This window comes from Balaenoptera borealis, assembly GCF_965194805.1.
Source record: "Balaenoptera borealis genome assembly, chromosome: 2".
Lineage (NCBI taxonomy): Eukaryota > Metazoa > Chordata > Mammalia > Artiodactyla > Balaenopteridae > Balaenoptera > Balaenoptera borealis.
Window position 1 is genome coordinate 166,012,749 of NC_138867.1, and position 12,205 is coordinate 166,024,953.

Sequence of the window (12,205 nt, forward strand, 5' to 3'; positions counted from 1 at the left end):
ACTGGCACAAAAACAGACACATAGACCAACGGAACAGAATAGAGAGCCCAGGAATAAACCCACTCACTTATGGTTAATTAATCATGACAAAAGAGGCAAGAATATACAATCTTCAATACGTGGTGCTGGGTAAACTGGACAGCTATATGTAAAAGAGTGAAATTAGAACATTTTCTCATAACATATACAAAAATAAACTCAAAATGGATTAAAGACATAAATGTAAGAATAGAAACTATAAAACTCCTAGAAGAGAACATAGGCAGAACATTCTTTGACATAAACTGCAGCAATATTTTTTTTGGATCTGTCTCCAAAGGCAAAGGAAACAAAAGCAAAATAAACAAATGGGATCTAATTAAACTTAAAAGCTTTTGCAAGGCGAAGGAAACCATCGACCAAGTGAAAAGACAACCTGCTGAATGGGAGAAAATATTTGCAAATGATATGACCGATTAAGGGGTTAATATCCAAAATATATAAATAGCTCATACAACTCAATATAAAAAAACTGATTAAAAAATGGGTAGAAGACCTGAACAAACATTTTCCAAAGAAGACATACAGATCGCCAACAGGTACATGAAAAGATGCTCAACATTGCTAATCATCAAAGAAATGCAAATAAAAACCACAATGAGATATCACCTCACAGCTGTTGGAATGGCTATCATCCAAAAGACTGCAAATAATAAATGTTGGAGAGGATGTAGAGAAAAGGGAACCCTTGTGAACTGTTGGTGGGAATGTAAATTGGCACAGCCACTGTGGAAAAGTGTGGAAGTTCCTTAAAAACTAAAAGTAGAACTACTGTATGATCCAGCAATTCCACTTCTGGGTATATGTCAGAAAAAAATAAAAACACTAACTAATTCAAAAAGACACACGCACCCCAACGTTCATAGCAGCATTATTTACAATAGTCAAGATATGGAAGCGATGTAAGTATACAACAGATGAATGGATAAAGAAGATGTGGTATATGAAATACTACTCAGCTATAAAAAAGAATGAAATTTTGCCATCTGCCATTTGCAACAACATGGATGAACCTGCTATTTATTATGCTAGTGAAATAAGTCAGACAGAGAAAGACAAATACTGTATGTTATCACTTATATGTAGAATCTAAAAAATAAAACAATTAGTGAATATAACAAAAAAGAAATGGATTCACAGATATAGAAAGTAAACTAGTAGTTACCAGTAGGGAGAGGGAAGGGGGGAGGTGCAAGATAGGGGTGGATGATTAAAAGGTACAAACTACTATGTACAAAATAAATAAGCTACAGTACAAGGCATATAGCCAATATTTTATAACAGCTATAAATGGAGTGTAATCTTTAAAAATTGTGAATCACTATGTTGTACACCTGAAATTTATTTAATATTGTAAATCAACTATACCTCAATTAAAAAAAGAGAAAAAGACAAGCAAGAAGAACTACAATCCTGCAGCCTGTGGAACAAAAACCACATTCACAGAAAGATAGACAAGATGAAAAGGCAGAGGGTTATGTACCAGATGAAAGAACAAGATAAAACCCCAGAAAAACAACTAAGTGAAGTGGAGATAGGCAACCTTCCAGAAATAGAATTCAGAATAATGATAGTGAAGATGATCCAGGACCTCAGAAAAAGAATGGAGGCCAAGATTGAGAAGATGCAAGAAATGTTTAACAAAGACTTAGAAGAATTAAAGAACAAACAAACAGAGATGAACAATACAATAACTGAAATGAAAAATACACTAGAAGGAATCAATAGCAGAATCACTGAGGCAGAAGAATGGATAAGTGACCTGGAAGACAGAATGGTGGAATTCACTGCTGTGGAACAGAATAAAGAAAAAAGAATGAAAAGAAATGAAGATAGATAGCCTAAGAGACCTCTGGGACAACATTAAACCCAACAACATTCGCATTATACAGGTCCCAGAAGGAGAAGAGAGAGAGGACCAGAGAAAATATTTGAAGAGATTATAGTTGAAACCTTCCCTAACATGGGAAAGGAAATAGCCACCCAAGTCCAGGAAGTGCATAGAGTCCCATACAGGATAAATCCAAGGAGAAACACGCTGAGACACGTAGTAATCAAATTGGCAAAAATTAAAGACAAAGAAAAATTATTGAAAGCAGCAAGGGAAAAATGACAAATAACATACAAGGGAACTCCCATAAGGTTAACAGGTGATTTTTCAGCAGAAACTCTACAAGCCACAAGGGAGTGGCATGACATATTTAAAGTGATGAAAAGGAAGAACCTACAACCAAGATTACTCTACCTGGAAAGGATCTCATTCAGATTCGATGGAGAAATCAAAAGCTTTACAGACAAGCAAAAGCTAAGAGAATTCAGAACCACCAAACCAGCTCTACAACAAATGCTAAAGGAACTTCTCTAGGTGGGAAACACAAGAGAAGAAAAGGACCTACAAAAACACACCCAAAACAATTAAGGAAATGGTCATAGGAACATACATATCGATAATTACCTTAAAAGTGAATGAACTAAAGGCTCCAACCAAAAGACACAGGCTTGCTGAATGGATACAAAAACAAGACCCATATATATGCTGTCTACAAGAGACCCACTTCAGACCTAGGGACACATACAGACTGAAAGTGAAGGGATGGAAACAGGTATTCCATGCAAATGGAAATCAAAAGAAAGCTCAAGTAGCAATACTCATATCAGATAAAATAGACTTTAAAATGAAGAATGGGGCTTCCCTGGTGGCGCAGCGGTTGAGAGTCTGCCTGCTGATGCAGGGGACACGGGTTGGAGCCCTGGTCTGGGAGGATCCCACATGCCGCGGAGCAACTAGGCCCGTGGGCCACAACTACTGAGCCTGCGCGTCTGGAGCTTGTGCTCCGCAACGGGAGAGGCCACGGCGGTGAGAGGCCCGCGCACCGCGATGAAGAGTGGCCCCCGCTTGCCGCAGCTAGAGAAGGCCCTTGCACAGAGGCGAAGACCCAACACAGCCAAAAATAAAAAAACAAAAACAAAAACAAAAAAACAGAGATTTAAAAAAAAAAAAATGAAGAATGTTACAATAGACAAGAAAGGACACTACACAATGATCAAAGGATCAATCCAAGAAGAAGATATAACAATTATAAGTATATATGCACCCAACATAGGAGCACCTCAATACATAAGGCAACTGCTAACAGCTATAAAAGAGGAAATCGACACTAACACAATAATAGTGGGGGACTTTAACACCTCACTTACACCAATGGACAGATCATCCAAACAGAAAATTAATAAGGACACACAAGCTTAAATGACACAATAGACCAGATAGATTTAATTGATATTTATAGGACATTCCATCCAAAACCAGCAGATTACACTTTCTTCTCAAGTGCGCATGGAACATTCTCCAGAAAAGATCACATCCTGGGTCACAAATCAAGCCTCAGTAAATATAAGAAAACTGAAATCATATCAAGCATCTTTTCTGACCACAATGCTATGAGATTAGAAATGAATTACAGGGAAAAAAAACCGTAAAAAACACAAACACATGGAGGCTAAACAATACGTTACTAAATAACCAAGAGACCACTGAAGAAATCAAAGAGGAAATCAAAAAATACCTAGAGACAAATGACAATGAAAACATGACAATCCAAAACCTATGGGATGCAGCAAAAGCAGTTCTAGAGGAAAGTTTATAGCAATACAATCCTACCTCAAGAAACAACAAATATCTCAAATAAACCATCTAACTTTACACCTAAAAGAACTAGAGAAAAAAGAACAAACAAAGCCCAAAGTTAGTAGAAGGAAAGAAATCATAAAGATCAAACCAGAAATAAATGAAATAGAAACAAAGAAAACAATAGCAAAGATCAATAAAACTAAAAGCTGGTTTTTTGAGAAGATGAACAAAATTGATAAACCATTAGCCAGATTCATCAAGAAAAAGAGGAAGAGGACTCAAATCATTAAAATTAGAAATGAAAAAGGAGAAGTTACAACAGACACCACAGAAAAACAAAGCACCCTAAGAGACTACTACAAGCAACTCTATGCCAATAAAATGGACAACCTGGAAGAAACGAACAAATTTTTAGAAAGGTATAACCTTCCAAGACTGAACCAGGAAGAAATTGAAAATATGAACAGACCAATCACAAGTAATGAAATTGAAACTGTGATTAAAAATCTTCCAACAAATAAAAGTCCAGGACCAGATGGCTTCACAGGTGAATCCTATCAAACATTTAGAGAAGAGCTAACATCCAACCTTCTCAAACTCTTCCAAAAAATTGTAGAGGAAGGAACACTCCCAAACTCATTCTATGAGGCCACCATCACCCTGATACCAAAATCAGGCAAAGATACTACAAAAAAAGAAAATTACAGACCAATATCACCGAGGAATATAGATGCAAAAATCGTCAACAAAATACTAGCAAACAGAATCCAACAACACATTAAAAGGATCATACACCATAATCAAGTGGGATTTATCCCAGGAATGCAAGGATTCTTCACTACACGCACATCAATCAATGTGATACACCATATTAACAAATTGAAGAAGAAAAACCATATGATCATCTCAATCGATGCAGAAAAAGCTTTTGCCAAAATTCAACACCCGTTTATGATAAAAACTCTCCAGAAAGTGGGCATAGAGGGAACCTACCTCAACATAATAAAGGCCATATACAACAAACCCACAGCAAACATCATTCTCAATGGTGAAAAACTGAAACCATTTCCTCTAAGATCAGGAACAAGACAAGGATGTCCACTCTCACCACTATTATTCAACATAGTTTTGTCCTAGCCACGGCAATCAGAGAAGAAAAAGAAATAAAAGGAATCCAAATTAGAAAAGAGGAAGTAAAACTGTCACTGTTTGCAGATGACATGATACTATACAAAGAGAATCCTAAAGATGCCACCAGAAAACTACTAGAGCTAATCAGTGAATTTGGTAAAGTTGCTGGATACAAAATTAATGCACAGAAATCTCTTGCATTCCTATACATTAATGATGAAAAATCTGAAAGAGAAATTAAGGAAACACTCCCATTTACCACTGCAACAGAAAGAATAAAATACCTAGGAATAAACTTACCTAGGGAGACAAAAGACCTGTATGCAGAAAACTATAAGACACTGATGAAAGAAATTAAAGATGACACCAACAGATGGAGAGATATACCATGTTCTTGGATTGGAAGAATCAATATTGTGAAAATGACTATACTACCCAAAGCAATCTATAGATTCAATGCAATCCCTATCAAATTACCAATGGCATTTTTTACGGAACTAGAACAAAAAATCTTAAAATTTGTTTGGAGACACAAAAGACCCTGAATAGCCAAATCAGTCTTGAGAGAAAAAAATGGAGCTGGAGGAATCAGACCCCCTGACTTCAGACTATACTACAAAGCTACAGTAATCAAGACAGTATGGTACTGGCACAAAAACAGAAATATAGATCAAAGGAACAGGATAGAAAGCCCAGAGATAAACCCACACACCTATGGTCAACTAATCTATGACAAAGGAGGCAAGGATATACAATGGAGAAAAGACAGTCTCTTCAATAAGTGGTGCTGGGAAAACTGGGCAGCTACATGTAAAAGAATGAAATTAGAACACTCCCTAACACCATACACAAAAATAAACTCAAAATGGATTAGAGACCTAAATGTAAGACCAGACACTATAAAACTCTTAGAGGAAAACATAGGAAGAACACTCTTTGACATAAATCACAGCAAGATCTTTTTAGATCCACCTCCTACAGTAATGGAAATAAAAACAAAAATAAACAAATGGGACCTAATGAAACTTAAAAGTTTTTGCACAGCAAAGGAAACTACAAACAATATGAAAAGACAACTCTCAGAATGGGAGAAAATATTTGAAAACAAATCAACGGACAAAGGATTAATCTCCAAAATAGATAAACAGCTCATGCAGCTCAATATTAAAAAAAAAACCCAATCCAAAAATGGGCAGAAGACGTAAATAGACATTTCTCCAAAGAAGACATACAGATGGCCAAGAAGCACATGAAATGCTGCTCAACATCACTAATTATTGGAGAAATGCAAATCAAAACTACTGTGAGGTATCACCTCACACCAGTTAGAATGGGCATCATCAGAAAATCTACAAACAACAAATGCTGCAGAGGGTGTGGAGAAAAGGGAACCCTCTTGCATTGTTTGTGGGAATGTCAACTGATACAGCCACTATGGAGAACAGTATGGAGGTGCCTTAAAAAACTAAGAAGAGAATTACCATATGTCCCCGCAATCCCACTACTGGGCACATACCCGGAGAAAACCATAATTCAAAAAGAAACATGCACCCCAATGTTCATTGCAATAATATTTACAATAGCCAGGTCATGGAAGCAACCTAAATGCCCATTGACAGAAGAATGGATAAAGAAGATGTGGTACATATATACAATGGAATATTACTCAGCCATAGAAAGGAACGATATTGGGTCATTTGTAGAGACGTGGATGGATCTAGAGACTGTCATACAGAGTGAAGTAAGTCAGAAAGAGAAAAACAAATATCGTATATTAACGCATATATGTGGAACCCAGAAAAATGGTACAGATGAACTGGTTTGCAGGGCAGAAATTGAGACACAGATGCAGAGAACAAACGCATGGACACCAAGGGGGGAAAGTGGCGGGGGGAGGTGGTGTGATGAATTGGGAGATTGGGATTGACATATATATACTCATATGTATAAAATGGATAAATAAATAAATAAATGAAAAACAAAAAAAGAAATGCAGACTCCTGATCCTCACCCCAGTCCGGCTGGAGGACAATTTCCTGGAGTGGTGTCCAGCAACCTGTGTTTTACCAGCTCCTGGTGACTCTGATGTTCACATAGGTGTGGGCACCCTGGGCTGGAGACCACAACACCCCATGGGGGCAGAGGGGACCCACTGACCCTCATTGCTCTGGCCGCTGGGAGCTTGGGAAAAAGTTTTAGGCTCAAGTGCTAAAGCTTTCCCTGGACTAAAATGTGAATATTTTTACTTCTCCCTGTTTTCATTTTAATTGAATAAATATTCTGCATTTGGCCTTGGGGATAAACGAGGAGTCCGGTGAAGGAGGAAGATATCCCTCAAGGGCAGCGGTGGCATGGTGGCAGCCAGGCCTGTGAGGCCTCAGGAAGGAGGAATCAGCCTTGCCAGGGTGGACAGGGAGGACTTCATGGGGGAAGAGACCCTTGGTGAGGGGATCTGGAAGGAGGAGAAATCAAGGGGGAGGGCGTTCCAGGAGAGGGGTAGTTGTGAACTAAGCTACTGAGATGTGAACCAGCATAGGCCAAGTGGGGAAACAGTCAGAAATAGGACTGGCCAGGTTGGGCAGCTCGTGGAGGTGCTGTGGACTGTGCAAAGAGCTCAGACTCTGTCTTGGGGCCTTACTGAAGGGGTCCTGAAGGACTGCGATTGGACAGGGGTGTAAGGAGCTAAGGCTGCAATGGATCAGATTTATGTTTCAGGAGAAAGAAACATTCTCAGGCACTGTGCAGGGGGTCCTCACATGACAATCCAATATGTGAGGCTTCACGGAGAGAAACGAAAGTATCACAACACAGAAAGAGTGAGAACTATGCAGATCCTTTATAAACCCAGCCCCTGTCAGGCTCACCTGCCTGGTAGCACCAGCACCTCGGCCCACTTATCCTGTCCCAGTCTTTGTTAGGCTGTGTCTGCATGACACCTGTTTGTTGTAAATGCACCTGCTGTTTGAAGTAGTTATTTGTGACTATAAATAATATGTTGCAAATCCACTGCAAGAGGAATTACAGACCTTGTCAAAAGATGCAGACTTTGTGAAGAGGAGAGGCGTTTATCTTCCTTGAGTATTTACAAGAGCCATTTAGTAAGAGATGCTATAAAGCAACAGAAATTGAAATTAGTAAAGGCAAATATTTCATAGAAAAATCATACAATGTTTAAGAAGAAAAGAGAAGTACTATTTGTTTATCATTTACTGTGTACTGATTTCTCATAAATAAAATCTCATTTATTTCTGTATGTTAGTTATCATCACCTCATTTTATAGAAGAGACTTGGAGAAATCCAAGCTATTATGCTAATAAATGTTGGACCTGAGATAAGAATCCAAAAAAAAAAAAAAAAGATGCAGACTTTCATGAAGTGATGAGAGTGATGTTGGAGGACTGCTGGGATTATATGTCCGCAGATGGGGCTGGCTCTGGCCAAGTCAGCCCGGTAATGACTGAAGCAGAGAAACAAACCAAGGATAAGGACAAGATGGCCACTTCAAAAGAGGGGGATTCGGGTAAAAAGGAGATCAAGAAAGACTTATGGGAAAACTGATTATGGCAGCCCTTGAAGACTGGTGCACGAATGATTCTCTTTATTAACATGCTGTGACATTCAAATGTGAAAAAAACTTACGGTGCTTTCACATAACTTTATTGGTAAAATCCAACCAAAAAAGAAAAAGAAAAAAGAAAAATTCTTTTTTCATTAAAAAATTCTCTCAGAGTTGAAATTATAACTTCAACATAGTTAAATATGAGATAATATGTTAAAAATGAGTTTACTTTTGGTTTCTGTTTTCAAGATTTAGTTCCAATGAAACCTTTTTTTCACTCTACTATGGAAATTAAAAGGCCTTTTTCTGGGCCCCAGTGTCCTTACATAATAGGACCTCCTGAGTGTGCCTTTTTCTGCAGATCTGTCTCTCTTTAGACCATGCTCTCTGAGCAGGTAGTAACTTTTTCATCTTTATTCCTGGGCCCCAGGCAGCCTGGCATACAGTGGACACTCCTGCAGGGTTTGTTAAGCAGATGAATGAAAAAGAAATGGAGAAACAACTGCATTTTTGTGTCACTCTCTCTGGGATGTTTGCTCAGTCATGATCTAAAGAAGTGGGCTTGGACGGTCCCCACGGGGTGGCATGGGGGCTCCGGGGCTTGCGGACTTAATTAAGCACCGTTGCTGGGTTGAGAGAGAGAACTTGAGGAGGGAGGGAGGCCTTTGCGCAAGTGAGGGGTACAGACAGGCAAGGGCAGGCAGAAGGGGCCTGTTCCCCTGTCGTGCATGTGGATGCCGGCATCCAAATAGGCCCTAACAAATTGCTTCTCATGAGGAAAATCATGAAAGGAAAAGGACCACAGGGAGTGTGGTCAGCTTCCCTAGTGCCTGGCTGAGGAGCTGTGGCTGTGAGTGGTCAGCACAGAGGAGAGAGGCTGGGAATCAAAGGAAGCGCCAGGACCCCGGGAGAGAGAAGGAGGAAAAGACAGAGATGGAGAATCCTAAAGATGTTAATTAGATACTGGATCCAGCCATGCCTGAAGGTAGACCAGCCTGGGCCTTTAAGCTCCATGAGCCAGCACCTTCTCTATTCTGTTGAAGCCAGCCTCTCTCACTTGTAATTGAACTGTCTCTTTTATATGATCTCTGTGAACCTGGGAGGGAGAAGCTGACAGCAGGCTGAACACAGTGGCCTGGAGGACAAGACCCCATACCTTGCCTTGGGGAAGGCCCAGGAGGCTTATGGAAAGCGCTCAAAACATGGGCTGTTTTCCTAGTTTTAAACAACAAATGCAAACAAAAACCAGAGCATCAAAAGGAGGCGGATGTGAAGGGCGGCTACATAAACATACTTATCTAAAAAATGATAGTAAAACATCCAGAGCCACGAGATTTCAGAGCTGGTCTCCAAGGGAAAACTTACTGGCATGATTTTTATCAAAATTATACTAAGACACATTGTTCTCATCTCCTCCTGGTCAGCTGTCTCAGGATCCACCCCATGTCCATTCCTGGGGTTCCGGGGACACAGGTTCTTAATGCTGTGCCAGTGCACAGGTGGAGTTAATAAATATGCGTTTGCTAAATGAAACGGCATGAAGAGTCAGAGCCCAGCTGGAAGGCCTCTATCTTTTTTAAAATTTAATTTTAAATTTACATGGAGTAAAATTCATTCTTTTGGTGTACAGTTCTCTTGACTAATGAATAGTCATGTGACCACAATGACAATCAAAGGCACAGAATAGCTCCATCATCCCCCAAATTTCCTTATCCTACCCTACCTCTCATCCTTAATCCCTGGCAATCACCGATGTGTTCTCAGTCCCTATAGTTTTTTTAAAAACTGTGGTAAAATATTCATAACATAAAATTTACCATTTTAACTGTTTTTAAGTGTATAATTCAACAGCATTAAGTATATCCACAATGCTGTTTAACCATCACTACAGTCCAGAACTTTTTCATCATCCCAAACAGAAATTCTGTCCCCATTAAACAATAACTCTTCACCCCAGCCCCACTCCAGCCCATGGCACCCACCCTTCCACTGTCTGTCTCTATGAATTTGACTCCTCTAGGGACCTCATATAAGCAGAATCATATAGTATTTGTCTTTTCGTGTTTGGCTTGTTACACATAATGTCCTCAAGGTTCATTCATGTTGTGGCACGTGTCAGAATTTCCTTCCTTTTAAAGGCTGAATAATATTCTATTGTAAGTATAGACCATATTTTGTTAATCAATTCATGTATTGGTGGACATCTGGATTGTTTCCACCTTTTCAATATTATGAATCATGCAGCTATAAACATGGGTGTACAAGCATCTGTCTGAGTCCTTGCTTTCAATTACTGTCCCTACTCTTATGTCTTTTATAGAACGTCACATATATGGAAGCATGCAGGATGCAGTCCGATTTGTTTTTTTTTTTATTATTTTATTATTTTTAATTTAATTTTATTTTAACATCTTTATTGGAGTATAATTGCTTTACAATGGTGTGTTAGTTTCTGCTTTATAACAAAGTGAATCAGTTATACATATACATATGTCCCCATATCTCTTCCCTCTTGCATCTCCCTCCCTCCCACCCTCCCTATCCCACCCCTCTAGGTGGTCACAAAGCACTGAGCTGATCTCCCTGTGCTATGTGGCTGCTTCCCACTAGCTATCTATTTTACGTTTAGTAGTGTATATATGTCCATGCCACTCTCTCCATTTGTCCCAGCTTACCCTTCCCCCTCCCCGTATCCTCAAGTCCATTCTCTAGTAGGTCTGCATCTTTATTCCCGTCTGATTTGAGTCCAGCTTCTTCATCTTAGCATAGTGTATTTGAGATTCACCCATATTGTTGCATGTAACAATAGTTTGTTCCTTTTTTATTGTTGGATGAGATTCCATTGTATGGATATACCACAGTTTGTTTTTCCATTTTTCATTTGAAGGGCAATTGGATCATTTCTAATTTTTGGTGATTATGAATAACTCTGCTACAAATGTTTGTATACAGGTTTTTGTGTAAACATAAGCTTTCATTCTTCTTGGGTAAATACTTAAGTGTGGGATTGTGGAGTCATATGAGAAGTGGATATTTATCTTTGTAAGACACTGGTTTCCAAAACTGTTTTCCAAAGTAGCTGTACCATTTTGCATCCCCCACTGGCAGTGTATGAGAGTTCTAGGTGCTCCACATCCTTGCCAACACTTGGTATTGTCAGTCACCTCTGCCTTTTTTAAACCCATAAAGTATCCGTTAATTGCCAGATCTAAGTACTAGTAGTAAGAAGTAAGTGAATGAATGAAAACTGCAACTTACTGAGATATTCTATAAGTCAGACACACATCAAACTATTACTGTGTGCCAGACATGGTCCTCAGAGTTTTTTAAGTATTATCTCACTTGATCCTGATGTTACCCCCGATTTACTGAAGAGGAGACTTAGACCCCTAGAGGAGAAATAATCTGCTCAAGGTCCCTTGGCTAGGAATGCTGAGCCACACTTGAATCCAGGCTCTGACCCACCACGTCATGTACCTGCCTCACATATAGATGGGTGCTAAAAAATGCTACTTCTCCCTCCTCCCCTTGGAGAGTTTAAATGCATTGTCCCTATTGTTGCAACACCCCCTTGAGAGCAGGATTATTCTTCCCATTTATAGGTGATGTTCACTTGCCAGTGAGAGGCACAGGCCCTGGAGCCTGGGTCACCTGCCTCCCAAGGCCCAGTGCCTTTCCATGGTATGCCATGTTCACAGCGTGCAAACCACTGCTTTCAGACACAAGGCCTGAACATCAGGTCTGCCCACCAGCAGCAAAAGCCGAGACAGTGAAGCCTTAGAGCCCCGAGTGGTCCCTGTGATTTGTGGCCGGGGTGCCTCTCAAATGTACAGTCATTGTGTGA

The 12,205-nt window shown here is 39.5% G+C and overlaps 1 protein-coding gene and 1 long non-coding RNA gene across 2 annotated transcripts in view; one reads left to right on the forward strand and one right to left on the reverse strand.

Annotated features, from left to right (window-relative positions):
* The window catches only part of LOC309623055, a 95,065-nt gene extending 92,046 nt beyond the window's left edge, over positions 1-3,019 (forward strand). The window contains exon 2 of the long non-coding RNA XR_014241261.1: positions 1,939-3,019. This is a non-coding gene — a long non-coding RNA (uncharacterized lncRNA). The remainder of the gene's footprint in view (positions 1-1,938) is intronic.
* Positions 1-12,205, reverse strand: part of COL23A1 (collagen type XXIII alpha 1 chain) — a 370,527-nt gene that overhangs the window by 147,663 nt on the left and 210,659 nt on the right. The window lies entirely within an intron of this gene.